The sequence below is a fragment of the Maniola jurtina genome, chromosome 21 (assembly GCF_905333055.1).
Source record: "Maniola jurtina chromosome 21, ilManJurt1.1, whole genome shotgun sequence".
Taxonomy (NCBI): domain Eukaryota; kingdom Metazoa; phylum Arthropoda; class Insecta; order Lepidoptera; family Nymphalidae; genus Maniola; species Maniola jurtina.
Genome location: NC_060049.1, coordinates 8,256,148 through 8,273,566, shown reverse-complemented (window position 1 = coordinate 8,273,566; position 17,419 = coordinate 8,256,148). Strand labels below are relative to the sequence as shown.

General features: G+C 38.0%; 1 protein-coding gene across 1 annotated transcript in view; it reads right to left on the bottom strand.

Moving 5' to 3' along the window:
- LOC123876427 (ubiquitin-like protein 3) overlaps nucleotides 1-17,419 on the bottom strand; it is a 191,144-nt gene that overhangs the window by 24,146 nt on the left and 149,579 nt on the right. The window lies entirely within an intron of this gene.

Sequence of the window (17,419 nt, the reverse complement as noted above, 5' to 3'; positions counted from 1 at the left end):
CATTTTATCGGAGGTGATATAAGTACCCACTATAAGTTTGATAAGTAGGTACACAAGTTGAAAAAGTAGGTTAAGTACGCGACAGGGCGAGATGGCAATCGGGGCGGGAACGCCCCGCACACCCGCACAACCCCCGCGATAATCCAGTGCGGGATAGCCCGGGTGTCCCCCCGCCTCATACCCCGGTTGCCATTTCGACCTGTCTTGGTCGACTTAGTCTTCTTAATTGAAATGAATAATAAGTATGTAAGCATACCAAACAATTCACTACTGAGGACAGGGTCTCCTTTTATACAATAAGAAGAGATTACGCCAAAGTCCACCACGCTGTGGTCAAATGCGGATTATTATCAAACTTGACACACCTTGAGAACATTATGGAGAACTCTCAGGCATGCAGGTTTCCTCACAATGTTTTTCGAGTGATATTTAATTACTTAAAAGTTAAACGCACATGCTTACCGGGTACCTATAGTATACGACAGGTTGAGATGGCAACCGCCTCGCACAGCTCCCGCGATAACCCTCTGTGGGTGAGCACGGGTAACGTGCAGGTGTGCGGGTCGTCCCCCCGCCTGCGCCTCATACCCCGATTGCCACCTCAACCTGTCACGTACCTTCTATAAAATATAGCACAAATGGCTATAATTCAATCACGAAAGCAGCTTACAAAGATAAGGTTGTAATTAGCATAAATGATTACTGGAGAAATCTGCGGTCAGTACATCGCCTACGCGGAGTGGTGACGGCATGATGTAGTACCCTACTGATATTTAGAGCATCTGCCTTTCCTGTTTACTTGTACCTACTGCATTTGATATTAAAATTAAACAAATTAAGTCTAACAAGATTCTGAAGATATTTTAATATTAATTTATTTAATTATTGATGCAAATATGGACGAGTACATAATAATATGTTAATTTGCCCAGATTTGATTAAAAACCCGTTCAAAATATATTTTTTTTGACTTTTGGAGACGTACCTAATCTAATCTAACAAAACTTCCAAAAACAATGCCCACCACTAATTCGTCCGCCTGAATTTTTAAATTCTTTTTTTTCCTTAGGAATCCTTAGTTGGTTTCCGTGACAAAAAGAAACCTACATCAGTTACCTTTCGTCCAAAATCCACATTGATAAAACGGATGGGGCGTGAAAACGTAGCAGACAGACACACACTTCTGCATTTATAATATTAGTATGGATTCACGCTTCTTACCTACTATTGATAAAATATATAACACATGTAGTTATGTGTATTTTACGAGTAGACTTGAAGTAGGTACGAATTTTGTACAAGTAGGTACGTAAAATATGTGTTGAAACGAACTTGCCTTACAACGTAGGTATACAGTTACGTTTTAAAACAGTAGTAGTCATAAAATTAAAGTGTTTAGAGCGGTTTCAGATTAGCATTTTTGCACGTAAAAGCTTGTTTTTGTAGTCGAGTATTCACGCTAGTTTTGTCACAAGAGCATCTCATATTACGAGCGTAGACGCGCTTATCGGTAAGCTTTATTAAGGCGAGCCGTTTTTTAGTTGGAATCTATATTACAGAGCCACTGCCACTCTGGTTCGAGCGAACACGCCGGAATGAGCACTGCACGCCCGTTCGACTTATTAAATCGCCAAAAGTAACGCGCGTGCAAGCGCGAACACCAAAAACGCGCAGAATAACGCTAATCTGAAACCGCCCTTAAGTCTAAACGATTTTATTGCGCTATCAAAAAGTCTAAACTGCAGGTAAAAACCAGCAATTCGGCAAATCTTTAGGTACCAAAAACAAAAGTTACAAATTTTTCCAGTTATTCAAGTTTTTTCCATGAATTCGTAAGCCCACGCCGGCGTTTGGACAGCTACCCGGCGCTGGCAATCGGGCCAAGTGTCAGAATGCCAATCAAAACGTGATTAACCGCTCAACGTCCCTTACGTTGCAGATCTAGTCGGCTTTTTTAAAGCAATGTGCTGTAGTTGCGACTTTCTTTCTACCAATTGAATGCCAAACTAATAGGTTACACTTACAAAGCTACGGAGTGCTATGAGAAAGTACCCATTACTTTTATGGAAAAGATAGGAACTTTAGATAAATTATTGTTAATAGGAGCGCTTTTCTGGAAAAGATAAGGTTTAACAGCTATTAATACGCAGGCACAATTTTGATGGATTTACAATCTACACAAAACTTTCAACTTAATTAAACGAACCGAACTTTTTTTGCACTAGATATGGTAGCGGGAAGTAAGATTTAAGCTAATTACATATTCATAAACCAAACTCATTTATTCACTTTTTACTTCTCAAAAGAATTTACAGTAGTTACAAATGAAACTAAAGCACTACTACTGTGCAGTAAAAACAGTTGTATGAGTACACTCTAGCTATTGTTAGCGTTAAGGCTTGAACAGACAGAAAGCGTTTGTTATCATTCATTTCATTTAATTCATTCATTTCACTGCAGTCATTCATTTAACTCATTCATTCAAAACACAACGGAACGACGCGCAGGGGAAATTGCATCTGCCCCATCTGCTGTCGTTTGATCATGACCACGACTGCCAAAAAACTGCTGCTCTGCCAAAAGTGTCACGAAGAAGAATAATAATTACTCTACCATTGTTTGAAGGCAGTAGAGTTCACACACTTCATACATAATATACTAATTGTGAGTAGTGTTACAAATCGTACGCGGGTTCAGTGTGCTTAGTATGAGATTTTACATCTCACTAACGTTGATCGAACTCGAGCGACAAAACACTTCAACGTTAAAGTAAAATGGTTGCTAATTTAAAGCTCCAGTTTATCTATATATTTACTTTAAATCAAGGTCATTTAGGTCCATTTTACTCTGACGTTATTGTATCGAATTTTATGTAAAATAGGGGATGCCCGCGGCTTCGCCCGCGTGGATTACGATTTTTTTAAATCCCTTAGGAACTCTTTGATTTTCCGGGATAAAAAGTAGCCCCCGGGATGTATCAAGTCTGTACCAGATTTCATTAAAATCGGTTCAGCGGTTGGGCCGTGAAAACGTAGCAGACAGACAGACAGACGGACAGACACACTTTCGCATTGTAAAATGTCATACTAAGGCTAAGCACACTGTACGACCGCGACGTTTTGTCGTGCTGCCGCTCGCGCATTGTATGACTAAACCTTATTGTAGTAAGTGTAACAAACGAGGTCATGCCCACGAGGAGTGCTGCGCGGCGCAACGCTGCAGTGTTTTGCCAGGGGTCCCTGTTATTTATCGTGCAAATTGCTCAACCAGACACTTTTGGACAGTTATGTATTTTGCGAATCGTTCCCCTTCTTGTTGCAATGTTATTAGGTTATCGTCGTGATAGATGGGCGTCTCGATCGGGACGAGCGTGCATTTCGACTGTAAACGCACGGGGAACAAGGGGAGATGGATATTTTTGAATTATTGCAACCAAAAATGAGATATTACTTCCCATTGTAGTGCAATATACAATAGACAGCACCGGACTCCCATTGGAAAGTACAGTGTTGGAAGACCTGTCACTAAGTGGATAGACTACATCAACGAATCGCAGGGAGCCGCTGCATTCTGGCATCTCAAAACCGTGGCGTGTGGAAGTCCCTACAAGAGGCCTATGTCCAACAGTGGACGCCTTTCGGTTGATAATGATAACGATATAATAGACTAAGTGTACCAGCCAATAGGAAGGACTGTGGTTCACCCATTCAATAAAATACGAGTAAGAACAAGCTGTTACTAGTTGAAAATATATCACGAATCATGGTAAAAATGATTCGTTGCATGGGAACAAATCCGCCGCATTTGCCGAATTACCGGAGTGAACACATTTCGCCTACTGCTTGTGGTTGGCAATGCGCCAAAAGTTACGAATGCTTCAACTTGTACCTAAGGAATTTCTGAACATTTTCCGATTAGTATTTTCGAGCCGAACTTGGGTGTGGATTTTAAATTAGCTGTAACATTGCTGCATAGCGGCTGTAACCTTGAAATAATCAAGGACGTTTAAAGTTTAAAAATTTTCATCTTCATCATGATCGAAAGATCTGGCCCACTACTGAACACGGATCTCCTCTCAGAATGAGAAAGGGGTTGGCCATATGCAACCAGGCTGACCAAATTTGGATTGAGAGAACCTTAGAGAATACTGTGGCGAGCTCTCAGGAATGCAGGTTTCAATACGTTCACCATTAAAATGCATGTAAGTAACTCAGAATAGTTAGTTAAGAGTATCACGGCTCTTTAGTTTAAAAATGCAAGATCGTAGTTTACGTACTTGCGAGTACTTCTACTTACTACAATGGCCTGTTCAAGTATTCATAAGGACGAAGAATAAAACAATTGGATTTTAATCGTTGAAGTAAATGAATAGCATAATAGCTCGTTCACACAGGCTGCGTAAGCGTAGACGTAGCGCGTACATTGCATTGTAACTTATGGAACTGTATGTAACAATCGCTTGCGTAAAGCGTGGACGTATGCGTAACCTGGTGTGTTAGGGGTTTTCGCGCGTCACTACGCGCGTGTCACGTGTACGCAATTGGTGTGAATCGGCTTTAAATATTTATAAGCAAGAAAAAATAAAAAATAAACCAGAATATCCTAGTAGTAATAGACAAACATTGACAGAGTGTGTTTATTGAATTACGCGAAACTGTACAAAATTGGGCGATTGCATAATGTTGTGTTTGGCATGGGTCCAGTTCTTGCCTATGATGAGCATCTGAAGAACTACCAGCTAACATTTTGTCTTTTTAACATCGGTGACCTACTTAACTCTATTCGTATGTTTTGAGATGAACTTGAGTACTGGAATCTTTTGAATTTATTAACACTCGAAATTAATTAATAATATCAATCGATCCATAAGCTCTCGAAAAGTTACTCAAGGTCGATTTCAACGTGAAACAAGTCTATACGAGAGTAAGTTTGATATTTTGGCAGGTTTTCAGTACTAAAATGATCATTACGCCATATTTATTCCTCGATTAAACGTTACTCGACGTTGGTGAAATCGGCACTTAGTGACATTGTTAATTTGTTTTATTTTATGCTTAAAAGACTTGAACATTGACTTAAGTGCAGTAAATATTTAAGACATACGCATTATTTATCCACATTCAATTTTTTTTAATGAAGCTTCGAAAATCCGTAACTCCGGACTTGGAACGCTGAGCATCAAAACCTTACTCCGGAGCTGAAAAACCCGGCCAGGTGCGAGTCAGACTCGCGCACCGAGGGTTCCGCACTTGGGTATTTTTCGACATTTTGCACAATAAACCAAAATCTATTATGCGTAAAAATAAATAAAAATCTGTTTTAGAATGTACAGGCAAAGCCTTTTCATAATAATATGATACTCCACTTGGTATAGTTATCTTACTTTGAAAATTGAAACACGTTTCAATTTTTTTACTACCCTTACTTGTGCTATAAGACCTACCTACCTGCCAAATTTCATGATTCTAGGTCAACGGGAAGTACCCTATAGGTTTTCTTGACAGACACGACAGATGGACGGACAGCCAGACAACAAAGAAATCCTATAAAGGTTTTTAGGGTTCCGTACCTCAAAAGGAAAAACGGAACCCTTATAGGATCACTTTGTTGTGTCTGTTTTTCCTTTTGAGGTACGGAGCCTTAAAAATAAGAAATAGTCCTATTTCCAAGCCCTATGCACCTACATGGTAATATTGTTGATATTAAAGCCAAAGCCGCACGCGGACTGTGCCCGTGTTCTATGAATTATTCGTAGCGGACAAAGTTCGCCTATTGCATGCGCTGGCAACGCGCCAGCTGCAAATGTCTAAACAGCGAAGAAGGAACTATAGAATAACTCCCGGTATTTCTGGGTCAAGCTTCTATTTTTCATCTAACTGTATTATAATTTATTGATTTTCCCACTTTTTAGTGTTCGTACCTCAAAAGTAAAACAGGAATCATTATAGAATCTATCTGTTTGTCTGTCTGGAATCATCATCAACGTCACAAGTTACAAGTTGCGCAGCTGATTTGAAAGGTCTCAGATACTCAGTATTTAACCCCCGACCCAAAAATAGGGGTGTTATAAGTTTGACGTGTGTATCTGTGTAAGTACACACGTCAAACGTCAAATTAGTTTAGTTTTTCTTTGTTTGACCCCTGACGTAGAAGATTGATTTTTTCACAGCTCTTTGGATTGTACAAGTGTAAATTAAAAATTTATTACACCCCCGATAAGTGAAGGTTACAGTAACTAGGAAAGAGCTGATAACTTTCAAACGGCAGAACCGATTTTCTTGGATTATAGCTAAGAACAATCTTGATCAAGCCACTTTTCAGACAAAAAAAACTGAATTAAAATCGGTTCATTAGTTTAGGAGCTACGATGCCACAGACAGATATACTGGAAGTATCCTATAACTTCCAGTTGACCTAGTGACCTATAATCATGAAATTTGGCAGGTAGCAATGTCTTATAGCACTAACGTGTACGAAAATTAAAAAGTGTTATTTCTTGTACGATGGTACGGAGCCCTTCGCGTGCGAGTCCGACTCGAACTGACCGTTTTTCTTGTTGGTAAAGAAGTCTAAAAATACGAAATTATAGAGTTATACGAAACAGATACCTAATATATTATATGAGTTCTGCTAGCAATTCAAAATAGATACATAACTAAGTTATTAGATGTTAGACTTATTATACCCTATGGACTCAGTTTCTCTACCACTGCATTCGCTTTGAAGTAAACTGGTTGCAAATGTCGTATTTTACGATGAGTTATAGTGAAGCGGGGACTAACTTCTCAATGTTCTAAATAATTCTCAATGTTTCTAGAATTATGCAATAGGAATGCCATTTACCTGGTGGATGAAATATTAAATCCATGCTAATATTATCAAATGTGTCTGTCGGTCAGTCTGTTACATTTTCACGGCCCATCTGTTTAACCGATTTTGACGAGATACACAGAGAAAGCTTGCATTCCGGGGACTCTACTTTTTATTCTAGAAAATTAAAGAATTCTCACGGGGTTTTATAGATCCATTAGTTAGACAGAAACCTACTTTCTACCCTAAAAAATTAGAATTCCCATTTCAACTAGATTAAAAAAACCTAAATTTACGCGAAATTTAAGCGAAATATAACGACTACATCCGCGTGGACTACACCAAACCCATATTTTACACCCTTAGGGGTTGATTTTTCAAAAATCCTTTCTTAGCGGATGTCTCTGTCATATTAACATTTGGCTGCATGCTAAACATCCCGATCCCTCCAGTAGTTTGGGCTATGCGTTGATAGATCGTCAGTCAGTCAGTCATCTTTTTAACCCCCGACCCAAAAAGAGGGGTGTTATAAGTTTGACGTGTGTATCTGTGTATCTGTGTATCTGTGTATCTGTCTGTGGCATCGTAGCGCCTAAACGAATGAACCGATTTTAATTTAGTTTTTTTTTGTTTGAAAGGTGGCTTGATCGAGAGTGTTCTTAGCTATAATCTAAAAAAATTGGTTCAGCCGTTTAAGAGTTATCAGCTCTTTTCTAGTTTTGTTGTAGAAAAGAAGATTAGATACCCGTTAGGTTCATAATATTATGTCAATAGACAAATGTCAAGCTGTCAAGATGGACGTTGCCTAAATACATAATTATTTATTTGACAAGTGTAAATTAAAAATTTTCAACACCCCCGACAAATCATTTTCAAATAAATAATTATGTATATCTAGGCAACGTCCATCTTGACAGCTTGACATTTGTCAACTGACACTTGAATATTATGAACCTAAGGGCTGATAACTCTTAAACGGCTGAACCAATTTTTTTGGATTATAGCTAAGAACACTCTCGATCAAGCCACCTTTCAAACAAAAAAAAGTAAATTAAAATCGGTTCATTCGTTTAGGCGCTTCGATGCCACAGACAGATACACAGATACACAGACACACAGATACACAGATACACACGTCAAACTTATAACACCCCTCTTTTTGGGTCGGGGGTTAAAAATGATGTTTTGGAAAACTCAAATACTTTGGATCGTCGGGGGTGTTATAAATTTTTAATTTACACTTGTCCTTTCATATATTTAACAAGATAAGAAACAGACGGGTCAACTAGTAAATTTAAAATCTTGAACGGGTAAACAAATATTTGCGTCTCGTTCTAAAAATTCAATTCGTCGCTACCTCTATCAATAATGTCGATCTGGAACCATGCCAAACAATAAAACATCGTCTTGTAAACGTAGTAGTAATCGAGGATGTAGTAAAAGAGGAGTGTCTTGTATTTTTAGATGCATCTGACCGCCAAGTTATAAGTGACTAATGATTATCTTTTTCCCGCGACATCGTCCGCGTGATATAAATTAATAGCACTGTAACTAGCTACATTTATATCAGAAAAGAGCTGATAATTTTCAAACGGCTGAACCCATTTCCTTTGATTATAGCTAAGAACACTCTCGATCAAGCCATCTTTCAAACAAAAAAAACTAAATTAAAATCGGTTCATTACTTTAGGAGCTACGATGCCACAGACAGATACACAGATACCTACACACGTCAAACTTATAACACCCCTCTTTTTGGGTCGGGGGTTAATAAGTAAACAAAACAAACGTATGTAACGATTGGGCTGACATGTGTGTAACGTAAAGTCTTTTAAAAAGTAAGAATAAAGAAAGCACTCAGACGGGCGTCCTTATCTAGAGAATTGGATTTTGAAAAAAAAAAAAAAGATTTTATTCTATTTCCGTGATGTAGAGTAGAGCGATAACAATAGCCCCTCGAGCCGGTGCACGCGACTAGATAATCACGTTTCACGCCAAATGAAAGCTGCATTCAATCGGCAGCTTACAGATAAAACGCTTCTGGTTATTCCACTTACCTACTGTGCAACTATTTTTAACCCCCAACCCAAAAAGAAAGGTGTCATAAGTTTGACGTGTGTATCTGTGTATCTGTCTGTGGCATCGTAGCTCCTAAGCTGATGAACCGATTTTAATATAGTTTTTTTTTGTTTGAAAGGTGGCTTGATCGAGAGTGTTCTTAGCTATAATCCAAGAAAATCGGTTCAGCCGTTTGAAAATTATCAGCTCTTTTCTAGTCACTGTAACCTTCACTTGTCAGGGGTGTTATAAATTTTTAGTTTACACTTTTTTAAAAATATAAATAGCTGTAGTGGGCCGGGCGATGGACTGAAATGAGAAATTTTGACGTAAAGTTTTTCCGTTTATATTGGAGCCAATTCAGACTAACCTTGGCACAAGATGGCGGCACGCTTTGAAAATGTAAAAATGTAAGGTGTTAAGGTCGAGGTAATAAAGGAATTGTGTGAAAATATATCTGGAAATAAAGATGTCCGTGAATTGTTCGGCCGATGTGAAATAAGTGTAAGAAAATGGCATCCTCAGGCGGTAGGTGGCCCGCACCACCATAAATCAGGGCGTGCCTTAAGCGCCTATTGACCCGGTTCGTGTTTTTCAGGAACTCATAATTCAACCAATGATTACTAAGTTATATTTTCCCACAGCATTTTCCTTGAGAAACCCCCGCGGGACCAACTAAAATCCTTGAAAGCGTTGAGCTAAACTACATATGAAGTAGCAGATCTCGTCAAAAAACTTCCACTAACGAAAGACGTAAGCTTAAAACTAGCAAACACTTATAAGTTAACACATTGTAATCTAGCTCCGTTTGCATTATTACAAGAGTTGCGTCTCATGGTAAAGGTATTAAGGATATTATTGACAGACAGAGTAAAAAATCGGTCAACTGCGCCGAAGAGTTCCATGCCATTGTACACTTTGCTTCGCTTTGCCATTTTGATTTTTTATTATTTATTTTTAAGTGGCAATAGAAATACACAGGTATGCTGTGCAAATTTCAAGTCCGTATCTATTACGGTTCACGAGGTACAGCTCGCTGACAGACGGACGGACAGTCGGACAGCGATTGCTAAGTAAAAGGGTTCCGGGTACAGAACCCTAGCACCCTAAGCGTGAACCGATTGAAACTCAAAAACACGAATAGTGATTCTGTACTTTAGTCAGACTAAGTCCATTTTAAGGCATAACTGCTACTCTAGTAATATTATTATCCACTCTCTGCCTGGAAGCCTTAAAGTCGACTAACAATATTTGCCTTCAAAATATTTCGGCGGCGGAATTTTAATAAGCCCTTTTATACTTGTAGAGACTTCAGATAATTGAATTGGGACAGTAACAAAGATGTATTGAGAGAAAACTAAAATTAAAATTCAGATAATCCTTCGCCTGCGGTATTTTGTTTGGTATTTAGAATGTTATGATATTTCAAAATAATATTACATTGATATAACAGGGTCAAAGACTATCTGAAAATGTCTCATTCGAAGAAATAGAAATTGTAATTTAATAATGATACATGATTACAGAGTATTCTCATCATATTCACAAGTTTATTTTCAGTTACTAAGATAAGTGGATTCTGTACAATACCAACGATTTAATAACGTTCTTTTAATGTAAGCTCAGTTTACCCCGTCCACTTTTAATATATGTAACAAACAGCCTTCAAGCCAAGAGTGAATAAGCATCTTCTAGGCAAGCGCGCTCCATCTCAGTTTGCATCATCACTTGCCAGCATGTCTGATTGCAGCCAAGCACTAGTCCATAAAATAGGTGAAAAAAAATTGCGGTGTTTTATACATATCAGTATATTAATGTTATTATTCGAAGATATTAGGGCAATGTTTAAATCTGTTGCTATCACTGTTTTATCTTTTACGATATGAAAGAAAACAGTCATGTAGGAGGAATCTGTCAAACGCAAAACATCGTTTTGTACTAAACACTGTAGGAGTTTTCCTAACGCTATTGGTCTATTTTTGGAATGACTACCCACTTTTTACGAGTAATTATTTCCTTCACTTTGTACCTATTCAATTTTTATTGCAAAGACGTGACTGGCCATTTACACGAGTATCTAACAATTTATGCTGATTTGAGACGACTTTAAATAAATGGAAAAGTTTTATGGTTTATATTTCCTCATATTGTTTACAATCGTTTGAGATATAACTACGTGATACGCCTATTAAAAAAAGTGATCCTATAAGGGTTCCTTTTTTCTTTTTAGGAACGGAACCCTAAAAATATTTTTTTTTTCTCTCTCGTCTGGCTTTACAAAGATAAGCCAATGTCAAGTTTGTAGTTATTTGCAGTGTAACAAGTTAGTTAAACTATACAAGTATGGACCCCGTCTGTGCCGGCGCTCGCCGATATACGCACGGCACCCCCTTAGAGCACTTTCCAGTCAGTTTTAACAAGAAAAACACTCCAAAAAGGCAGAGCACGCCCGCCAGCTAACACCAACACAGACGAAGTCCCCCCCCCCTAAAAATAGACTTTAGAATCGAAAAGTTCACGCATGGATACGATCTTATTCTTATCTTATCTGCGATGAACTACTCCGAGGTGCAAGCTATTTCTGCACCAAGTTTTGCCAAAATCGGTTCAACGGATGGCTCGTGTCTGACAGATAGACAGATACACTTTCGCATTTATAGTATAAGTACATACGTTTTAGCCATTAAAAAATATTGATGGGTTAGTATGTAGGTTATCTACTATAATTATTTATTAGAGTTAGCATGAAAAATTATAGGTCGAGACTAGAGTCCTACAAACATAATCCTATATTAGATACGGGAAGGGACCAATTAATTAATAAGGTAGAATAATTTATCGGGCAATACCAGCGATATAAATGTTCCACTAGATAGGGCTCTTCATAGAAACAACATTTTTTAAGTTCCAACAAACATAGGTGTTCGGCGTCCGCACTCCTGTCAATTGCAATCCGCTTTAGACGCAGTCCGTTTGTAAAAATTAAACTTGTACGATAACTCTAAATTATTATTCGAGTAGGAATGTCCGACATAACCACTGTGTTCCTCCGTGGCCGGGCATATCCATGACGGATTTTCCTCAGAAAAAAAAATAGTTTAGCACTCATAATCTGTTATAATGTCATTCATCTATTGGAGTGCGGACACCGACGTTCGTTGGAATATGTGGTTACTAGGAAGCGCCCCATCTAGTGGAACATTTATATAGCTGGGTTATACAATTATCGCACATGGCATCGCTTATTATCTGGAATAGCTCTCGGGGGTCGGCGGGGGCTTGTTTTTAACGCGTTACCAGCTAATGAATTTTTAATCATCGCCATATTTCATGCTAATTAATTGTTATATTATGGGCTACGTTGTAATTCAATTAATAAGGTTAATAACTTATAATTGCCTATACGTCGGTAAAAATACCTACTCAGTGGTGTAGCTTTAGAAATGTTATCCAAAATCCCTGAAAGAACACGTGAACAAAGTGTTTAACCAAGAAAGAGTGAGATGCGTCAATGGACAATTTATTAATCTTTCTCTCTTTCTTTTCTTATCCTATATGTGCAAGCTTGGGTTGCCGCGTAGCCATCAGCGCTGACCACCGTGCGCGTTGATAGCTACGCGTCTTTCAAAAACGCTTCCTAGAAGTTTATATATCTTAGCCATCAGCGCCGACGGTGCGCGTGCGGTCGGCGTGAGACTAAAATCAGCCTAAGAAAGGATAAGATGGACGTGCCAACTGCTAAGCGCATGAATCACGGTATGTTTTCGCAAAAAAGTAATTTGCCTGTACATTGGATCGTTATCAAATGGCACACATTAGCGAAATGCGGTAAAAACAGAGCCATTCATAAAATTGATCTAATCGAGGTTATGCGGTTGGCTCCATTATATTTCAGAGTCAGGGTGAGTAGAACTGGCCCATTGGGGAACTGGGTCGAACTAGGGTTGCTAATTCATGCATTTTTAATGTTCCGACTACGAAAAAAAATCCTACTTTCTACTTGAGAGCTTATTCCTACAACAGCAACAGGAAAAAATTGAAAAATGGCTTGAAACAATAAAATTTTCGCATGAATCCCATTCCAGTTCTTCAGGGTAGAATAAATATTCCGAACCAGAGCTTAACTTAATTCAATCAATGATTACATGATCAAGTATCTTTACAAATATTGTATTAATACCACTAACTAACCAGAATCCAGAATACTTACTTGTAACTGGAACTGCTTCTTGTATGAAGTTTGGAGAACGTTACATGGATGGATTGTGCGTATAGGTAGTTATAAATGTAAAACAGAATCAGGGACCAGGCAGCGCAGTGGGGTGATTCGCTAACCCATCGTCACTGTCTGAAATCCATCATTTGACATTGGTTGGTTCTACATTGCTGCTTCACTGAGCGATATAAAAATAATATTTCGTAGCCAACTTTCAATGGATTAAAAATAAATGTCAAATGAGCTTGGTGGATTTCATTCATTGATGATCACTGAGTTAGCGAATCACCTTGCTGAATGTTGTTCCTACCGAGAAGAACCATCAATAAACTCCCTTGACCTCCGAGCATAGTGGTGAGCGCTGCGGTTTTATAAGTGGGAGGTCCCAGGTTCGATTCCTGGCAGGGGCAATTTGGGACTTTATAATTTCTCTCTAGTCTGTCTCTGATGGCTAGTTACCACCCTACCGGCAAAGCCGCACCGCCGTTGGCGTTCAGGTAAGATGCCGCGTAGAAGCCGATCAAGGGTATGGGTTTAATGAAACTGCCATACCCCTTCCAAGTTAGCCCGCTTCCATCTTAGACTGCATCATCATTTACCACCTGGTGACATCGCAGTCAAGGGCTGACTAGTATCGGAATAAAATAAAATAAACTCGATTATTGGCAACTGATAAGCGGTAACCCTATCAGTTATAGCTTAACTGTGCCAAACTTATCGATTTTGTTCGCCGCCAATAAGTGAAACGTGTAGGCCGCAAACATCGCTGTAGCCTCCAGCCGCGACGCTCGCCTGCTCGCTCAACTACTATTATTTATGGCCATTTACCATTTAAACACCATGAATTTCATTAGGTTGCGTTAAAAAAATATTAATAATCAAATTATTATTAGAGCTTGGCACAATATGTTTTAAAAACTGATAAATAAAGCACTTAAATTTATTTCATCCATAAAATAGTAGGCACCTATCCACTTCGTTTTTAGAATCAAATACTTATCATTGTTTTATCGGTGAAGGAAAACCGGCATGGCAGAGTTCTTCATAACGTTTTCAAAGGTGTGTGAAGGTGAAGAAGAAGAAAAAAAGTTAACAAGGGCTAGAAAACCACAGGTATTCTTTACTATAGTCCAAGCGTCTGATGAAAAAGGTAGAATAGAATATTTTTTATAGAACGAATAGAACGCCAACGCAATAGCTACAAAGTACGTAATCTCCTACACAATTACATGTTTAGTTAGAGGAACAACAATAAGCATCAGTCTCTAGGCTTACGCCTGTCATGTCGTTAAGCCTGAACCGACGAGAACCTACATACTCATAGCTGCCATGCCATAGATATTAGCTATACCTATACGAAAGGACAAACAGTCATTAAGAATATGAATTTCACGTCCGCTCTCATAATATTTTTTATGATAATGCGTTTCGCTGCGTTTTAATCTCATTAGGTGATGTGATGAATGATTATGTAGATTGATATAATTGCGCTAACTTGGAAGAGTTATGATTCTTTTTTTTTACTAAGAATCCAAAATCGTTTTCTAGCCGTCATGATGTAAACTGTAAAGCTTATCTAAGAATTTGAGCTATGACAGAGTGAACTAGAGTGAGGGAACTCTCGGTTTGATCCTGAATCGACGATATGTCAAATTAGACTATGGTGACGTGAAATCAAAGAACAAGTGTAAATTAAAAATTTATAACACCCCCGACGATCCAAAGTATTTGAGTTTTCCAAAACATCATTTTCAAATAAATAATTATGTATTTAGGCAACGTCCATCTTGACAGCTTGACATTTGTCAGTTGACATAATATTATGAACCTAACGGTTATCTAACCTTCTTTTCTACAAGAAAACTAGAAAAGAGCTGATAACTCTTAAACGGCTGAACCAATTTTTTTAGATTATAGCTAAGAACACTCTCGATCAAGCCACCTTTCAAACAAAAAAAACTAAATTAAAATCGGTTCATTCGTTTAGGCGCTACGATGCCACAGACAGATACACAGATACACAGACACACAGATACACAGATACACACGTCAAACTTATAACACCCCTCTTTTTGGGTCGGGGGTTAAAAATAGGACTATCTTAGGGCTACCTGCGTCAAATGTACTAACTTTGGAACTATGGCTATGGTATAACAGATTCGACTAACACTAGTCATGGTTGATGCAAGTCACCAGAAAGCAGAAGAAATACCTACTACATTTTATAGCTGACCTACCAGAAATTGAATCGAACCAAAAACCTACTTGTGCATAGCAAGCTTTTCTATCGTGGTATACTTAGTTCCATTGTAGAATACTACTATCCACACTTAATGTTATAAAAGAGAAAGTGTGTCTGTCTGTCTTCTAGCTAGTTTAGCAGCTAGTTTGACAAAAAGTACAGAATTAGCTTGCATGGCGGGACATAGGCTATTTTTTAGTCTGGAAAATTAAATAGCTCCCACGCGATTTAAAAAAATAAATTCCACGCGGATGAACTCGCGGGAATCATCTAGTCTAAGATAAATAGCGCAAAGTATTTTGCAGAAAGTGCCAAACAAGAGAAACAATTCTCCGGCAACTTTTCAGACGACTCTCAGAAAATCTCTTGATATGTCTACAAAACGTGCTTACGAAACACAAAATCCCACTTGATACGTTCACTTCGAGCAGTATAACAAATACGTACGAGTATGTATTGATATCGAAGCTTACTGGCCGTCGCGAAGTTTCTGCTGTTTCTTTTGTAGAGAAACTATCTAGAAAACTCTAGAAATGCAACATCCGATGAGAATTATTTAAGATCTGTTATGTATATTATAAAAGGAGGAAGTGACTGATTGATTTATCAGAAGCGTCCGACTGAAGGTCGATTTATAGGCGAAGTCAATTAAGCTGCTATCGCCACGACATTTAGTCAAAACAGAAGCTTTAATAACCCTAGCAAATTCAGTTCAAGATCGGCTAAAAGCTTGGCTAAAAGTAAATAAAATGATTTTTATTAAATGTTGCTTTGTCGAACTTGTCATGAATATAATCATAACCTCGAAATGATGTTAAATATAACATATCACACTATAAGATTATAAAGACGAAAGTTTGTATGTGTGTGTGTATGTTTGTTACTCCTTCACGCAAAAACTACTGAACGGATTTGGCTGAAATTTGGAATGGAGGTAGATATTATCCTGGATTAGCTCATAGGCTACTTTTAATCCCGGAAAATCAATGAGTTCCCACGGGATTTTGGAAAACTTAAATCCACGCGGACGAAGTCGCGGGCATAAGCTAGTATTTACTTAAAAGTAATTTAACAATCACGATCAGTCTCAGTTCGTTCAATTTCAATGCTTTCTCTTCGGCCAATTTTGGTTGAAGCCAAAGCTGGTTTTGTGTGTGGCGGTTGTCAATACATAACTGAAACTAATAGGAAACTGAGGCTAGGAACTGGCGATTTTGCATTTAGAATCTATGTCTGTAATGTAGACAATCTTCTCCTAAGAAAGTATTTTGAGATATTCCTAATCCTATAAACCATAAAACACGCAGATGAAGTCTCGGGACTAAGCTTGTCTAAGAAGAAGGAACAATATTAATAACAAGGTACATATGTTTACAGTTTAAGTAGCAGCTTATGCTTACACTCCGTTTATCCTCTCCTCATAAACAATTCATTTTCTCTTTTGATCTTTAATTTTGATATAATATGTAACATTGTAGAAATTGTGTATGTATTTCGAAACGTGTAACTGCTGAGTGTATTTCCGGTTCTTCTCAGTAGAATCTACTTTCCAAAAAGAAGTGTGAATACATAATTTTTTTTAATGTTGTATTCAATTGTATAACTTACCTATAAAAATCTATATTGAGAATCCAAATATTAGAGACTCGAGAAAGAAACAAGAAATCACAAACCAGTTTAGTAAAAATTTGCAAGTCCAGTGCCATAATCCATACCCTATCCCTTCAAAAATTAACCTACGTTAGGTGCATACATTCTGCAACCAAACGTCGGGTCTACTTAACTGTAGTAGAATGCTGTTTTCTGACGACAATATCAGTAGAATTACCTGAAATAAAATAAGTATCTTTGAATAATTTGAAATCACATAAGGCATAAAAGCAGAATAAGACAATACGTCTGGTTATCACTGTTAATGAAAGATGACCCTTACCCCTTATCTCATACTTTTTTATTCCTGCATGCTATGTATGTTTTGATAAGGATATATACATATACTAGCTGATGCCCGCGACTTCGTTCGCGTGGATGTTAGTTTTTTAAAAATACCGTGGGAACTCTTTGATTTTCCGGGATAAAAAGTAGCCTATGCG